Below are 18,088 nucleotides of genomic sequence, written 5' to 3' on the forward strand. Positions count from 1 at the left end.
AAAATTGGGATTATTTTTTCTTAAATAACATTACTGCGTAAAAGCAGTTATCAAGCATTGAAACTGACACTACATCACAGTGAAGCAGATCAAACTGACTGGTGCTTATCTTATCCAAGTACGACAATGTCTGTCGATTGTTAGAACTGTGTTCATTTTTTATCTGCTGTGGGGGTATGTAACGTAGCTTGCTATTAACTGCTATGCAAAAGAGCCAGGCTGATCTGCAGTTATAGAGCCGTTTTCACTCCCATCTTACCGACAGGCACTACACAACACTTCCTATTACTCAGAAGCCAATGGGGGGTGCCTATACATGTTATAAATAATCAATGGTCAGATTTAGTCGCCCTGACAGACCGTGCTACATACTCCTGCTTTGGTGTGCAAGGCACCTAGATATTGATTTACATTTACACGAGCAGAACATTGACTCGAACTCTCAGTGTTCTTACAGGTTTAATTCTATTGTACCTCAGATTCATAGTACCCTTCATTGAGATTGCAGGGAGGATCGGCCTGCCTGTTTCACCCCAGTGCTGCCCTCCACAATGTTAATGCTATTACACAACACCAGCACGAAGATTCTGGAATGACTTTAGTACACAATGAGCCAAACATTCTGTCTGGTGTCTACAGGGAAGGGTGTGGGAGAGATGGAAAGTCCTAAACAAAGTTCCAGAACAAATCAAAGTTCATATTTGTGGTTTTTAATTGCGGTCGTTTTGAGGGAAACCTCATGAGAAAAGGAAGCTTGCTGCTTTTAGCCTTTGATAAAATAAAATAAAATAAAATAAACACAAAAGCACAGTGGCTGGGTGCTTTGGGATTTAAAAATCTGGTTTCAATGTATACTGTCCTTTTTCATATGAAATACATTTTATAAAATAGCCTGTGATATTGCGAATACACCCAAGTGTACATAATAATTCCTTTGAGGGTTTCTTGTGAAACAAAAATCACGAGAGCCCTAGCTGCTCCTGAGATGGATTTACAGACGTGCTGTAGGTACAGTTCTGGTGTATTTTATTTGTTATAAACCTTGTTGACATACTCCACGTGACAAGCGGGTCTGTTTCGTAGATTTCTCTGGGGTAATTTCTTACTACTTGTTCATGTACTGGCAGTAGCAGGTATTACTATTGAAAAGCTGACTTCAGACTACTGGGCATCCACAGTGTTATTATCTACAGGGGACACCTGCAGTCTAATTATCAGCAAGTAGTGATATACCCACTGATCAATAAAGACTGTAAAACTCAGGAGTCCATAGGAACATTATAGCAATCACTCTGTGGTGCTGTAAGTAGACATGTATTGTCCCATGTTTTTGTTTTTTTTCTTGTGTTATTTGTTTTTGCACAGCAACACTAGTATACAGTACATAACTTCATTATTAATTCAGAGTTCTGCGTTTGGGATAAGCATGTCAAGCAGCACTCCCATCTCACTTTGTTTTCTTCAGTAGATCAGTATTAAACAAGAACAACATTTGGAAACCAAATAGACTTGAAATCCCTTCAATGTTCTGTTTGCTTCAGAAACAGCAAAACTTGCAAATTACTTCTATTCCCTTTTATAAGTTTAACTTATAAACGCAGGTGCTGACTTGCTCAGTTGTCCTGACAGGAACATTTCCGGTACCTTTGTAAGCACTGCGGCAAAAAGAAGGCTCCAAATGGGACGTCTGCAGCTAAAACTACCGTCAGATGTAAACAAACTGGAAAGCCAACAAGCACTCAGCGAAATAGAGTGCACAGATAAACAAACTAAAGAAACCACCTTGAAACACATTTTAGAGTGAAACTGAAACTGAAAGCAACAGTCGCTTAGCAATGGTTATATAAAAAAAAAAAAAACACAAAGGTGTTTGAGAACTATCTAGTTTGATTTGGAGCATTTGATTGCATGAAAAAAATGTGTAAGCAAGCCACACTCTTTTTGTTTTACTTAATTGTTTTTATGAAATAGAAAAACAAACTGGACCTAGAAACCTAGACTAGAATAGAGTGCAAATAAACGTTGAAACAGCGCAGTGAACAAACAGACATTTTATTAACCTACCCACTACTATTACCTACCCCTTGGAAAAGCGTCCCATAGTAAAAGCTGAGCAAAGTGCGATAGAATATAGTGAAAGCATGGTCAAGCACAGGAAAGCATTGTAAAAGAGAAGTATTGTAAACGATAGTCATAGCATGACAAGCCATGGTAAACTATGATAAATGCATAGTAAAATCACTGGCAAAGCATGGGGGAAAAAAATGACAATGTACATTTACTGTGCTAAACTTTTGTAAGCGACAGCATTTTAGGAATTTAATATATGGTTATGATTGGATGTGTGATGGGGCATTAACAGCAACACACAGCGTGGAGGGCAGCAGTATGGAGTAGTGGTTAGGGCTGTGGACTCTTGACCGGAGGGTTGTGGGTTCAGTCCCAGGTGAGGGACACTGCTGCTGTACCCTTGAGCAAGGTATTTTATCTAGATTGCTCCAGTAAAAACCCAACTGTATAAATGGGTAATTGTATGTAAAAAATATGATATTTTGTAACAATTGTAAGTCGCCCTGGATAAGGGCGTCGGCTAAGAAATTAATAATAATAGGGGCTCCCGAGTGGCGCATCCAGTAAAGGCGCTCCTCGCAGGATGTGCCCTATAGCCTGGAGATCGCAGGTTCGAATCCAGGCTATGTCACAGCTGACCGTGACCGAGAGTTCCTAGGGGGCGGCGCACAATTGGCTGAGCGCTGCCCGGGTAGGGAGTCAAAAGTTTATATACCCCAATGGAAATTTATAATTTCTAGAAATTTCTCGAAAACAAATCATTATAGGAAAAATATTTTGTAGCAAAAGTTTTGATTTTGTGGATGAGGAAAAAAAGTTACAAGAAATAGATGTCTACATACTTATTTGAGTATTTTTTTTCTGCAAAACTCCACAAATGCTAATTCAAAAGTATTCATACCCTGACAAGGAAAATGAAATTAATAGCTAGTTGTGGCACCTTTAACAATAATAATTTCTTTAAACTATTAGCATATTTGTCAATGAACTTTTGGCATGATTCTTTAGTGATTTTTGACCATTCTTCAAAGTAAAATTGTTCCAGTTCATTCAAATTCTGAGGACTTCTCTTGTGCACAGCCTTCTTCAACTCATACCAAAGATTCTCAATCGGATTTAGATCGGGACTTTGACTAGGCCATTCCAGAAACTTGATTTTATTCTTCTTTATTCTTCTTCTTTGGTATGATATGGAATCCATTTTACCATGTAGTGGAACTAAATTTCTTCCAGACTAAGGGAGCGGTATGAGAGTACCATGAGTCTTGTACTTCTTGATAATAGAAACAATAGTTGAAATTGGGATACTCAAATGCTTGGAAATCTTGCACCCTTCTCCAGCTTTCTGCCTAAGGTCTTCAAATAGCTCTTTACTTTTTCCTGTATTGACAGCAATCATCCTATGCCTAACCCTTTTATACTCTCTAAGAATGATCACCTACAATTTAGCATTTTCTAGACTTTTCTAGAATTAGCATTTTTGGAGTTTTGCTTAAAAAAATGCTGAAATAAATAATTGTAGACACACACACTACATATATATATATATATATATATATATATATATATATATATATATATATATATATATATATATATATATATATATATATATATATATATATATATATATATATATATATATATATATAGTGGCAGAGCAGATCCCTGCCTGATCACCTGAATATATATTTTGGTGCTTAATAATATAAAGACACATGTGTACATTACATATGCAGTAATTGCAATAAGAATTTCAAACATCATAAAAATGTAAAGCGGCAGTAAGAATAACTAAGGAGATTTAATCAGAAGCCTTACTTAGCTTTTAATGAAAGATGAAACTTTGTTTTTACCCAATTGAACTTATACAGCACAGTGGAAAAACTCTGGATATAAACATTGTTGGTGCCAATGTCACGTCAGCCATTTACACATTCCTCTTTCATGTTAACCTTTTCCACTGACAAGCTAAATGGAACGCTACCAATGCTGTTATCCCAAGTCTTTGCATTTCACCAGCAAATAACATTACATTATTGTGGCAAAGTGCCCCGCCCCTGTGTGCATTTGTGTGTTTTGTGTATGTATGCGTGCGTATGTTAATGTTGGTGTATAGATTGGTACACGGGATATAAACGGGTCTGTGTTTCACGTATATTTAAAAAGTGTAGATTTGTATGTAGGCACGAGGAGGGCACAAATCACTTCACGTGCTGGTTAAATGTAATATGTGAGCACGGGGTTGCACAGAATGAATTCACGTGCTGGGATTCAAGTGAGTAATTAATTAGTAATTGAATCCCAGCACAACAGTATATATAGATGCACGTTTTAGTCACTTGTGGTTGGTGTTCGGTGAGTGGAGAACGGGATTGGAGACGGAGGTGAAGTAAAATAATAATAATAGTAAAAGTAATAGTTAACGTGTTTTCACTCACCGTGTTTGTTCGTCTGTCTGTCCTGCACCGTCTGTTTAGCGTTTAGTCGTTTTGTATGTCTATTTATTTTGGCGTGTAGTGCCGTGTCCAGTGTTTTTGTCTGTTCCAACCTTTTATTTTCTGTTCTGTTTATTAAATGCTGAACGCGATCACGCATTCAGCCTCACCAAAACCCCATCTCTCTGTCGTTTGTGTTCCTGTTTCTGGTCTGACGCCACCCACTCCGGCCGTCTTTGTGACACGTGGTGTCTTCGTGGGATAGCCGCGCCTCCAAGCGTCAGACCAGGAGGGGTCTGGATTAAAAAAAAAAAAAAAAAAAAAAAATAATTACAAATATTGTTTTGGGGGAAAAAAACAAAACAAAAAAAAAATCAATGGCAGAAGACGCCATCAAACTGCGGGGCTGGTTCCTGGAGAATGCTGGGCTGGAGGCCCAGTCTCTGCCCATAGTCGTCCGGGTCCTGTGGATGATGGACAGTGAGAGATGGGAGGCATATCAGCAGGAACACACCCCAAACACCTTGGAGGAGGGTGTGGAGTTTGTCCTCAACTACCTGGAGGCAACCATAAATGGAACAGCAGCCCAGGTAGCAGGACCACCAGCAGAGGAGTACCTGCTGTCCCCATCTCCACCAGCAGAGGGTGAGTACCTGCTGTCCCCATCTCCACCAGCAGAGGGTGAGTACCTGCTGTCCCCATCTCCACCAGCAGAGGGTGAATTCCTGCTGGTTTTGCCTCCACAGCCCAAATGGGAGGAGCCTGAGCATCCACAGCCCAAATGGGAGGAGCCCAAGCGGAAGGAGCCCGAATGTCCTACGCCTGAGTGGGAGGAGCCTGAACGTCCTACGCCTAAGTGGGAGGAGCCCGAACGTCCTACGCCTGAGTGGGAGGAGCCCGAACGTCCTACGCCTGAGTGGGAGGAGCCCGAACGTCCTACGCCTGAGTGGGGGGAGCCCGAACGTCCACAGCCCAACAGGGAGGAGTCGGGGCGTCCACAGCCCAACAGGGAGGAGTCGGGGCGTCCACAGCCCAACAGGGAGGAGTCGGGGCGTCCACAGCCCAACAGGGAGGAGTCGGGGCGTCCACAGCCCAACAGGGAGGAGTCGGGGCGTCCACAGCCCAACAGGGAGGAGTCGGGGCGTCCACAGCCCAACAGGGAGGAGTCGGGGCGTCCACAGCCCAAAAGGGAGGAGTCGGTGCGTCCACAGCCCAAAGGGAGGCAAGTCGGGGCTTCCACAGCCCTGGGACCCAAGCCACCAGCAGAGGGAAAATGCCTGCTGGTTCAGCCCCAAGAGCCAGAAGGGGAGGAGTTACAGGCTCAACCCCCTGAAAATTTTTGGGGGGGAGAAGGGCAGGATGCTGGTGTCCCCCAGCAGCCTCTCGCTATGCTGCTGAAGGCAGCACGGCGTGCACATGCCCAGCCGCCACAGCAGAGGGAGCCAGCACCGCCAGGAGCAGAGGAGCTGGAGCTTCCTCTACCTCCACCACCTCCAGGAGCAGAGGAGCAGGAGCTGCCTCTGCCTCCACCACCTCCAGGAGCAGAGGAGCAGGAGCTGCCTCTGCCTCCGCCACCACCACCGCAAGGAGCAGAGGAGCAGGAGCTGCCTCTGCCTCCGCCACCACCACCGCAAGGAGCAGAGGAGCAGGAGCTGCCTCTGCCTCCACCACCTCCAGGAGCAGAGGAGCAGGAGCTGCCTCTGCCTCCGCCACCACCACCGCAAGGAGCAGAGGAGCAGGAGCTGCCTCTGCCTCCGCCACCACCACCGCAAGGAGCAGAGGAGCTGGAGCTGCCTCTGCCTCCACCACCGCCAGGAGCAGAGGAGCTGGAGCTGCCTCTGCCTCCACCACCTCCAGGAGCAGAGGAGCAGGAGCTGCCTCTGCCTCCACCACCTCCAGGAGCAGAGGAGCAGGAGCTGCCTCTGCCTCCGCCACCACCACCGCAAGGAGCAGAGGAGCAGGAGCTGCCTCTGCCTCCGCCACCACCACCGCAAGGAGCAGAGGAGCAGGAGCTGCCTCTGCCTCCACCACCTCCAGGAGCAGAGGAGCAGGAGCTGCCTCTGCCTCCGCCACCACCACCGCAAGGAGCAGAGGAGCAGGAGCTGCCTCTGCCTCCGCCACCACCACCGCAAGGAGCAGAGGAGCTGGAGCTGCCTCTGCCTCCACCACCGCCAGGAGCAGAGGAGCTGGAGCTGCCTCTGCCTCCACCACCGCCAGGAGCAGAGGAGCTGGAGCTGCCTCTGCCTCCACCACCGCCCGGAGCAGAGGAGCAGGAGCTGCCTCTGCTGCCCGTACCTCCGCAGGGAGTACGGTGGCCGGAGCCCCAGAAAGGGGAGCTGCCGGCCACGAAGAAGGGGGAGGAGGTCTGGAGACCACTTTCCCCAGCAGCAGTTTCGCTGCAGGAGTTCTTGTGGCCGGAGCCCCACAGGAGGGAGCTGCCGGCTACGAAGAAGGGGGAGGTCGGGGGACCACCTGCCCCCGCAGCTTTTTCGCTGCAGGACGGGACCAACAGACTGTCAGCCGTGCCACTACCGGCAGGGGTGCTGACAGCATTGCCAGCCAAGGGCCCACTGAAGCCTCCCTTCCCAGCCCGAGACTTTGTTCTGGACTGCTGGGTTTTTAAGGGGGGAGGTGGCCGTTGAGGCCATGTGTGCTGCGCACAAGGGGGGGTATATGTGGCAAAGTGCCCCGCCCCTGTGTGCATTTGTGTGTTTTGTGTATGTATGCGTGCGTATGTTAATGTTGGTGTATAGATTGGTACACGGGATATAAACGGGTCTGTGTTTCACGTATATTTAAAAAATGTAGATTTGTATGTAGGCACGAGGAGGGCACAAATCACTTCACGTGCTGGTTAAATGTAATATGTGAGCACGGGGTTGCACAGAATGAATTCACGTGCTGGGATTCAAGTGAGTAATTAATTAGTAATTGAATCCCAGCACAACAGTATATATAGATGCACGTTTTAGTCACTTGTGGTTGGTGTTCGGTGAGTGGAGAACGGGATTGGAGACGGAGGTGAAGTAAAATAATAATAATAGTAAAAGTAATAGTTAACGTGTTTTCACTCACCGTGTTTGTTCGTCTGTCTGTCCTGCACCGTCTGTTTAGCGTTTAGTCGTTTTGTATGTCTATTTATTTTGGCGTGTAGTGCCGTGTCCAGTGTTTTTGTCTGTTCCAACCTTTTATTTTCTGTTCTGTTTATTAAATGCTGAACGCGATCACGCGTTCAGCCTCACCAAAACCCCATCTCTCTGTCGTTTGTGTTCCTGTTTCTGGTCTGACGCCACCCACTCCGGCCGTCTTTGTGACAATTATATATATACTTATCTGGCATCGCTTGGGACAATGTGCTGGATTACAGAGGTGCTGTAAAGTCTAATAATGTACCAACAAAAAAAAAGATATAAATGAAACCTGCCTCACAATTTCAAAAAAAGATCACATTGCAATCCCATGTGACCAGAAAGAAGCGCAGTCTTTATTAAAGAGACCCCACTTTTTGGAAAGGCCTCTTATCATTGGGTACATAGGAGAGACAATGAAATGTCCAGACCTCTCGTCCAAAGCACTACAGTAGATTCATTCCTGACTGATTCTCTGTTGGCTCTTGCAGGTGAAGGTGGAGAGTCATTATGATTTCCAAGATATAGCCAGCGTGGTGGCTCTGGCAAAAACCTACGCTACCACTGAGCCTTACATCGACTCCAAGTACGACGTCAGGATCCAGAAGATAGGCAGCAATTACAAAGCCTACATGTAAGTGCTTCAGTTTCTCTAGAATAGTACGAGAAAACTAATTAACCTGCTGTTATCAGTACGCTAAGCATTTCATTCTTCATCCCTTGGGCAGTTGTCCAGTGATACAGGGCTTCACAAACTGTCTTGGCTCAAGGTGTCGTGTCGTCCCCCCACACCCCCATCACCCCCATGACTTTAGCCACCCTGACTGACTCTCACCCAAAATTTAGATTTGGATCCCTTTAGTGAGAGAGGCTGTGAGTTTGTACTGGTAGAGGTACTACTGCTTTCAGTACTGTCTGACTGCAAATGTAACACAAACCTGCCTGTAAAGGTAAGCAATATGGTTTATTTTATTTATGTCAGGGGAAGACAATATATCATAACATTGACAGAAATCCTGTATTCATTTTTGTTTTTAATTTAAGAAAATGATGTTATAATTATAACAGAATTTTTATTATAACAATCACCCCCTCTTGCTGTGTAATGGTACACACTGTTAGTGTGGACATGAGCCAACATCAGTGTTACATCTGAAATAACCCCAAGCACCTGGCAGCAGTGTTCGTGTGAATTAATTGATCCCCAGGTGTGGAGGACATCGCTCTGTCAGGGTCATTTGGGAGAGAACATTTCTCGATCTGCTGCGGCACCCCAAAACCATCCCGCGGTCGCCCAGAGGTCCCCGGACCCCAATTTGGAAGCCCCTGCTGTAATTTACCACTCTGATGTGGTGAGGCTGGAGGCAAAACTATTTCATTAACCATCCTGGAGTAGTCTTTCTGTAAAGTTACTTACTTAGAACCCCACAAATCCACACTAATAAAACACCCCTGCACCCAGTCAGCCACAACACAAAGAACAACGCAGTATGAACGAAAGGTAAGTGGTGGGATACAAAGCCAGCCTCAGACCCCTCACTTACTTGACAGTGATTACAGAGCAGCTCACAGGAAAGGGACGCTTGGAGATCTGAGAGGGGATTTGAAACACAATCTAGCGTGGAAAGAGAGGAGCGCTCTGTGTTTCTGTGAGGAGTGAAAGAGCAAGCTAATCCACAAGCTTACAGTGATGTACAGGGAGCTGTTGTGTCGACAGGAACACGATAGAGAATTCAGAGAACAGCCCACGGCCCTGCGTTAGTGCTTCGGAGGTCAGCAGGGATTTAGCCAGTGGCCATCTTCAAAGCATCGGCCAGGGTGTAGAAAGTTGCCTTGATATCAGGTAAGCTCCCAAGCTTAGCCAGGGGAGATGTGTGGCGCTGCAGAAGCATAAAAACAGTTGCTGTGGAAAAGATTACAAGCGGACAGCTGTTCTGAAACGAAGCTTTAAATATTTTTAGCATGATACAAAATGAGAAATAAACAACATAATGCTTAAGACGCCTTATATTATATTTAGGGCTTCTGATTTTCAGTTTTAACCAATCAAAAACGATTAAACACCCTGATACAAAAACAATGAAATCGGTGTATAGGCAATAAAGAATGGGAAAAAAATGGAAATGGTTACTCAATTCCCGGTGATTTCACCCCTTTCCCAAAACTACTACAAAAAACAAACTACCTTTCAGTGCAGTTGGGGAATGTCCCTCCTTTCTGACTTGTATCTAGCATTGATTCGATCTGAATACTTTAAACCTGCCCCAACTACTGAGTGGCATCAAATTCCTACGTTTCAATTGGAGAATCCACTTGCGAGATTTAATACGAGATTACAAGTAGGAATGGAGACTTGTTTGCAGGATTTAAAGCTATATTACAGTTAGATAGGGAGGATTTAAAACAAAATTGCTAATTTTGGCGAAATGAAAAAAATGCCTAGACACAAACGATTTTGGTTTATCTCGAAAATAGCTAAAAATAAGCACCGAAAAAATAAATTAATAAAAACAGAAAAACAGAAGCCCTAATTATATTATAGTATATTACATTACTTAGTAGTTTGGTTAAACATTTTTTCTCCTTTTAAAAAAATAGGAATTTAAAACTGGAGTAAACAAATGCCCGTACATTAAAGAGGAACTTGATACAGGTCTGAAACATCTCAGCAACGTTATCTGTCATGTGTTCTTCATCTTTAGATTTGTAGATCATTTTCTGTTTCCGTCGTCACATCCTGGTGACTTTTTAAAACTCACAAGTTTGAAGCACCCCTGTGTCCTCTATAGAGCTCTCTAACATGTCTACTCTCCAAGTGCAGCTGGTACACCAGTGTAACCGTTAACCTGTCTCCCTGCAACACTCATGTAAGAAACACCTTTTGTTCTACTATTATTATTATTATTATTATTATTATTATTATTATTATTATTATTATTGTTGTACCGTCTGAGTGCAATTATAATCGGACACAGAATTGCAACTCTAAAAGATCACCACTCCATTAAGATCCCTAACACATGGAGTGCACGCTCTATCTCTGAAGTAACTTCTAAGCCCTAGTTTAAGTTTCTGACTGTCACACAGATGATTTAGCATGCCTGCTGTCTGTTTCAGTTTATTTCTTTTTTTTTGCTGTTTTAACTACTCTCTGTAACTTAGGCTAGTGAGCATGTGGTCGACACTTGACATTAAAACTGACAACTTAAAATGATTGGACATAATTCTGCTTTGCCTGGGTAGCAGGAGATACAGTATGATCAGTGGCAGGGCGTACCTTGTAATTTACACGTCAAGCTTGACACTGTAGGTCGGATCATGACCTTGGGTGCCCTTTCATGCACCAGCCTCCTGGGCACCCTGAATCTGTAGTGACCCCAGTGGGAGTTTACTCTACATGCATGGTTTTCAACAGCTTTTGTGGAGCTGCACTGAAAACGATGCAGTATTATCACAGGCCACATGTTTTAAACAGTTTATTGTAAATCCAGTGCAGCAGACTTGTTTATTGAATACCTTTGCGGTCAGCTTTACTAAAGCTCTAGCTAAGGGCTTGTAAATTATAAATCTTGGAAACTTAGGTCAAAGACAAACCCTGACACGAACACCCCCCTGCCGGCCTGCCAGTCAGTCCTGGGCCTCTCAAGCAGAGGCTGCCCTTCGTGGAAGTTGCTTTTGTGGTGCACATTACACTGTATGCCCAGCTAACACATTCTCAGTCTTGCCTTTAACTTGATGAGCATCAGTGCAGTTTGTGTTATTTTATGTCTTTCACCAGACGTAAGGGAACAGCAAGGCGTATAGCTCTGTGCATCTGCATGCAGAAGGAAAATGAGCTCCCTGTGTTTTATTCACTGTGGAAAAGTTGTGTTGGTTCCCCTGATGGGTCTGCCTGCTCTCACTGTACCGTAGCATTGCTGTGCCCCATGATAGCAAGTGCAAACAAACACCATGACGTTTCCACCGCAGCCTAGGCCCCTGGGATGGAAGACATGCTTATTTCATTTGTATATGATTCTGTGTGTAATGTTTTTAGACCGCTGTGACTGAATTACCTCATGCTTCCTCTATTTCAGCAGCTCAGCCCATGATGTATATCCTTTTCACCTCAAGTCTTTGTGCTCAGCCAACAGCGCAAAACTCTTTAATGAGACGAGTCAGCAAGGTGTTTAAATTGTTCTGAAGGGAATGTATGACCACACTTTGATGATTACTGCCTCTTTTGAGACTTCCCCTGCTGAAACATCAGTAAATTACTGAATGCAGTCCTGGGTACCGGACCAGCTACTATCAGCTATCTTTGAAAGTCAAACCTGCTTTCTTGCCGATTGTGGTGGTTACATGGCAGTGGTGCTTTAACACATGCCAAGGACAGCTCATATACACAAAAGTGTGTTCTACATATAGCAGGCATTTCAGGTGGTTTTGTCCGGCCCTGGTAGGTCTCCATTTTAACCCCAAAGACCATGGTACGGACGTTTCCCTGTGACTGTGATTGAAATTTAGTTTATTTTAGTATTTCTTAATGTTCCAGAACAGTAAAGTACACTTAACAGCTGAAAACCGCACCACTGACATATTGTAACACTGTAATGTCTTAGTGTTGCAAACATTGCATGAACTGCTCTAGCTACAGGAAGAGCACTGTTCTTGTGTGTTTTTTTATTACTCTGTTTGTCTTGTAAGGCTCCTGTTACTCATCAGTGCAGTACCCCCACGCTGGTTTCAGAGTCACACCATCGACCTGTGAAAGTACCAGTCTGCTTCCAGGTTTTTCCACAGTCGTATGAAAAAAGGAAAGAAAAAATATCAATTTACAGCATCATCAAATCTGAAAAGCAGCTGGAATCTGCAATGGAGAGTTTCATTGGGTTCTCCTTTCATCACTTCCTGGAGACAACAAGCTGCTACTTTATTTTAGTTAGCCAAAGAAAATATATGATATTGCTGCTAATTTTCTGATACTGTTTGAAAGAAATACGTTGATTAAAATGAAAAATCAACTTACTTGCAACTAATACCCCGTACACACAGACGAGTTATGATGGTTCAGAACCGGCACTGATGCGGCATTTTGGTCTGTATGAATTTCCTGTACAGTCACAGAGCCATCATATTTTATGTCGTCTCTGAACCACCTCACGAGGTGATTTGGAGACAGCACTGAACCGTCTCAACTCCGTGTGAAAGGCTATGTGCTATAGTGGGGGGTGAACTGAAAGTTAGCGTGACTGTATACCAGACGTGTTGGGTATTTTTGTCATTGGTGTTACACGCTTTCATTTTTTTCAAATACAATACCTTCCAGCTACTCTTTTGCCAGGGTCTTTAGAAGTGCCCTCTCTCTCAAGATTTATATTTCACGCACCATTTTTTGATATCAGGTAGACAAGATTAATCGATCAATTATTATCCCTTGTAACAATACAATAGAATTTTTTTTTATATATATATAGCGCCTTTCACAACAGAGTTATCACAAAGCGAGGTACAATGAAGAATAAGGTAGTCTGGTGGATATTCTCAGGGAGTGAGTTCCCAAGTCTGGGCGCATAATTAGAAAAAGCTCTTCCATCCATAGAGACAAGGAGGAAGGAGAGACAGAGAGCAGACCTGAGTTGGAGGAATGCAGAGAGCGACCCGGAGTGTACGACGACACCAGCTCACCATTTTCCCTACAAACCTTATATGTCAGAAGCAGGACCTTAAAATCAATTTTCTGCTTTACAGGCAGCCAATGTAAGGAAGCCAAGACAGGGCTAATGTGCTGTCTTAGTTTGGTACGAGTTAGGAGTCCCGCAGCAGAGTTGTTCTGTTACTGTGTGGGTATCTGCCGATTGACGAGAGACACAGAGGTTGACGTTGAAAATGCTGCTCAGGTGTCCAGGTTTTATTGACAGAGATTACAGTGGTTGCAGTGGCAGGTGGCCGCCACTAGGGTAGCAGCATGGTAGCCCCAGTGCAGGAGGACATACACACCAGTGTACATGAAAATGATTCATACAACAAATGCTAAACAAAACACAGTTCAAACCAGCTAGAAAATAAAAGTTGACCCAACAGTGGTCGAGCGCTACTCCCCTAGAAAAGCTCCAGGAGCAGTCCTCTCTATGCTTGGGAGGGATTAACATCCCCTAAAATGTTCCCCTATTGCTTCCAGTACTTGTGATCCTGGTATACACACAGCGATCCTAGATATCAATACAGTTTTCCTTTTAAATTTTTCTCACCATGGTTGACACATGCAGTCGTGAGGATCCTACAGCCAAACTGGCCTTCCCAGACAGTCTGTATCCCTGCTTGTAGAACAAACTGGCTTCTCAGACAGTCTGTATCCCTGCTTGTAGAATAAACTCACCTTCCCAGACAGTCTGTGTCCCTGCTTGTAGAACAAACTCACCTTCCCAGACAGTCTGTATCCCTGCTTGTAGAACAGGCTTCTCAGCCCCTTTTTAAAGGCGGGTGGCCGGGGCTGATTGATAATCAATAATTCAATCAACACCTGGCCACCTGCTGCACATGAATTTCAATTAGATAGGGAGGGAATTCTAACCTCCCAGCGCTGCCATATCTAACCCAAACTTAATTTGCAAAAACTTTCAAATTAAACACATTTTCTTTACAAGCAAAACAAAATCATTATTTATACGTGCAGAGCCTCAGCCCTGCCACACCTCTATTAAGGATGCATTAACCCTCCATTACACCCTTTCCTGTGTATAGATGTTATATCCTGTGCATTTACAGCAGAGCTCTTCTACTGAACAGTGGCTCCTGAGTGCAGTCTTGTTTTTTGTGGTTTATAATAAACAAATAGGTGCACAGTGTGTCTCTTATTATAACAGAAACCATTTCTCACAGATGACAGAATCCCCTTGCCTGAACAGGATGACATCTCTTACAGTGTAATAATTATCAGCAATAGAAACGCAATTGATTTGGAATAAATATTGCACTGTGGTCCTGATAGGACAGCACAAAGCCTGCTACGTATAGCGATAGAATGCAGTATCATTCTACCTATCCCATTGCAGCTGCCCATCTGCTACCATTGTCCCCAGTTCAGAACCATATACTGTATGTAGAATTGTAAGCCAAGTCTTTTCATTGCATGCCCCATACAGGTATAATCAGTGGTGTAGTCTTATTGTAAATCTTATTGTAAGAATTATTGTACGAATTCACATTTTATTTGTATACTGAACTTCTAGTAACACATATATGGGTAATGCATTTATGTAATTTCTACAAATATGTCTACAAAGTGTCTTTTTCCATCTTTCCATGTCAGTGGCAGAACAATGATTTCTGAGATGATTATAGTACTGTGCTCCTGCTCCTTTTTATACAATGAAAGAAGTAAATGAATGGCATGCATAATTGCTAATTGTCTTGTTTTTTAAGGAGAACCTCCATTTCCGGCAACTGGAAGGCGAACACAGGATCTGCAATGCTGGAGCAGATCGCCATGTCTGATCGGTACGTCTCTTAGATTCTTACTGTCACTGAACCTCAGAGATTATTTTACTTTTATATTTAATTACAGTGCCATTCATTTCACAGCAAGCCTGACTCCTTGCTTTCAATTCATGGATATACTTCAAAATACAGGTACCTTAACTGGACTGAAACTTCGCTGGATTTATACAGTCATAAAGGCATTCGTGCACATCACAACTCTTTATAAAAAAAGGTGCTGAGCAATATAAGGCACTTTGTATATGAAATAATGTCTCTACAAAGTCATAAAATAGTTCTTAGCAGTGGTAAACCAACCATGCATACGTCGCTTAATTGTTGATATTTGTGGAGTCGGGACAGGTCGCACACTCAAAAAAACTCTTCTATATTCTTCAAGACATGACCACTGATGTTGTGTAGCAAAATCTTCTTACATTTTAAAACATTTTGATTCGAACAAACTATATGTCTATGGCAGGGAACTGGAACTGAAGTGCAGCTCCTAAAGTTAAAGCACCTCATTTAGAATTATGAAATCAAAACAAAAGAAAAACTAAAAACTCAAGATTTGAGTAATGACAATAGGAACCGGTCAGCGGCTATGGATCCTCTCTTTACATTCACACAACTGTGTTAGTGCATGCTGTAAATATCAGTACATGATAACTGCATTTCCAGTACACATAGTTAATGTACGTGTACTTGGAAGTGTATACAATTTCACATCATTCACATGCAAAACTATTGCTATTACCTGGATGGATACCCAACGGTTTTCAGGGCTTGTAAGTAAATATCTGGTTCTATTTTGCCGCTTTGTATCCAGGTAAACATCCTGTTGTGTGCCACAGGGTTGTGTTCAGTCTGGAAAGAGCAACAGTGTTTCATTATTATATCAGACAATGCCAAGAGCCTGACAAAAGCCATAACCCTGACCTAGGTATAGAGGTAAACGGTCTATGTGGACTGAACCCAGACAACTATATCATCAATCACTCAATCATAAAAATGTCAACTTATAAGAAACTAGGGGTTCAGACTCTACCCTGTAGGGTTTGTTTAGAGCATTTTACAGCACTGGATTGTATCAGAGACCTGTCCATAGTTATCCCAGGGTGACGCCCCTACAAAAATTGGTTGATACAATCCTGGTCCTACTTCTCTGGTACTGTAAAATGCTCTAACAAAGGATGTGGCTTAGTCCATCAGTGGATCAAATAAACCCTAAGTTAAGTAAGCGACTTCTTAATACTCATCACATCCCCAAGCAATCATCTTAATCGCTGCTCAAAAGTCGGATTAACTTGGATGAGTAGTAGATTAAGCAGTATTCGGCTGTATCTAACAGTAGTGCCATCTCTGTTTTAAAATGACATATTCCTGCTGTGTCACTGCTGTGACAAGCAGAGTGCAGGAGCTTGCCTCCAGCTCCTGAACAGTGTTGTGATGAGCCTTTGTCTAAATAGAAGAACATAGCCTTATGTGTTAGTGCTGCGGGCCAGCACGCTGCTGCCAGGCTCATTAGGAAAGAACGGTGAAACAGAGACAAAAAGACGACGTGCTCCCCTGCAGCTGCTTCTGCCAAAGGGAGGCACGTTTAGCAAAACAGATAAGAAGGTTGCATCACATTGCATATCTCGACCATTACTAACACGCAGAAAACAAAGTACAGATTGCAGTTGCTAATTGGAGGGGGAATGCCAGCAGTCTGGTTAACTGATATCCTGAATAATTGATTTCTGCAAGTTTAAATGTGAGAAATTCAAAGTACTTTTAATGGACACTCCTTATTACAGTAGTAACGGAAAGTTCTACATAACAAGTGTTGACTGTTCACATTTTTACTTTTTAAGATGCACTGTATTGAATAAACACTAAAGAGATGGAGCCTATTATTTCAACACAGTTCACTTGTCTTATGATGGAATTGATTAAAAAAACAAGGTGCCCCACTGGTAAAGTGCCCCCCTCTGAAGGGGTTGTAGAGGCAGTCATGTGTACCGGTATGTCCTACTTCACATTTTATCTACACTGTACATCCATCCATCTGTATGACACACCTACATTTCTGCATCTCTCTGGAGAACCGCTAATCCAGTTGTCGTGAAACCTGGCATTCACATTTATTGTGATTTAAAATTAATTGTGATTTAAAATTTCATTTTCTGTACATGCTGTTGATATATGTCATGGGCAACAACTTTTTTATTTAGAAAAATAAAAAAAAGACATATCCTGAAACTTGAAGATCATTTGAGGAGGATCCTGGGAAAAACTGACAGCCCGCAATTTCAGATTCACCTTAGCTTGCAATTAGATTTCCTTCAAAATTACAAAAAAAAGATGTGGTGGAAAACCTCGATAAACCCACAAACATTTTGCATACACATATATTTGGGTGGTAACGGAACGCACGGATAGTTAATCTACAGAAAATGTAATTATGGGCTCTCCGGTTTTAGACACTGGAAAGTGGATGTTGATGTACATTTACAGTGCTCCCCCCTTTATAAGGCGACACTGTATACCACAGAACCACAGTCATGGTACCCATTTGCCCCATAATACCATTCCGCTAGCACTTTCATTCTGAAGGCTTCAGAGCTCTGACTCCTGACTGTAGCGTTATAAAAGGGGAGCACTTAGAGGCATTTTATAAAGTGCTGCTTTATTTGAAGCTGGGAGCTGTGTGTTGAATTTCTTCTCGCCTATAATAACTGCCATTGTCTTGCAGATACCGCATGTGGGCAGATTCCTGCGCTGAGATGTTCGGGGGTCTGGACATCTGTGCAGTGAAGGCAGTCCACGGCAAAGATGGGAAAGACTACATCATTGAGGTAGGGGTTTGCAGCAATCCTGCTTATATTCTGTCGATTTGAAGAGTCAGAAACAGGCTGAGACTGATTGCAAAGCATCTTGGAGGTAATGCAGGGTGTATTAGTGGTGTAAAGATTAAATGGGACTTCCCATAAGCGTCCTTGCTTGCCCTGT

The 18,088-nt window shown here is 43.3% G+C and overlaps 1 long non-coding RNA gene across 1 annotated transcript; it reads left to right on the forward strand.

Annotated features, from left to right (window-relative positions):
* The first annotated feature begins 8,131 nt into the window (after positions 1 to 8,131).
* On the forward strand, positions 8,132 to 17,936 carry LOC131728525 (uncharacterized). The gene is made up of 3 exons (XR_009322707.1): positions 8,132 to 8,270; positions 15,041 to 15,115; positions 17,832 to 17,936. It is a non-coding gene; the product is annotated as an uncharacterized LOC131728525 (long non-coding RNA).
* Positions 17,937 to 18,088: the final 152 nt, after the last annotated feature.

The sequence above is a fragment of the Acipenser ruthenus genome, unplaced genomic scaffold (genome assembly GCF_902713425.1).
Source record: "Acipenser ruthenus unplaced genomic scaffold, fAciRut3.2 maternal haplotype, whole genome shotgun sequence".
Classification (NCBI taxonomy): domain Eukaryota; kingdom Metazoa; phylum Chordata; class Actinopteri; order Acipenseriformes; family Acipenseridae; genus Acipenser; species Acipenser ruthenus.